The following is a 208-nucleotide window of genomic DNA, read 5'->3' as shown; positions in this document are numbered from 1 at the left end:
TCTGTGTTTGTGTAGTACGTGTTCACTACGACCTGTTGTGTACCTCTGTGTTTGTGTAGTACGTGTTCACCATAACCTGTTGTGTACCTCTGTGTTTGTGTAGTACGTGTTCACTACAACCTGTTCTGTACCTCTGTGTTTGTGTAGTACGTGTTCACTACAACCTGTTGTGTACCTCTGTGTTTGTGTAGTACGTGTTCACCATAAC

At 43.3% G+C, this 208-nt stretch overlaps 1 protein-coding gene across 1 annotated transcript in view; it reads right to left on the bottom strand.

Moving 5' to 3' along the window:
* The window catches only part of LOC116378457 (ADP-ribosylation factor-like protein 5A), a 3870-nt gene that overhangs the window by 2850 nt on the left and 812 nt on the right, over positions 1–208 (bottom strand). The window lies entirely within an intron of this gene.

The sequence above is a fragment of the Anarrhichthys ocellatus genome, unplaced genomic scaffold (genome assembly GCF_004355925.1).
Source record: "Anarrhichthys ocellatus isolate YVR2014 unplaced genomic scaffold, GSC_Weel_1.0 scaffold2634, whole genome shotgun sequence".
NCBI classification, from domain to species: Eukaryota; Metazoa; Chordata; class Actinopteri; order Perciformes; family Anarhichadidae; genus Anarrhichthys; species Anarrhichthys ocellatus.
Note: the sequence above shows the minus strand (reverse complement) of the source record. Positions and strands in the feature narration are given on the sequence as shown.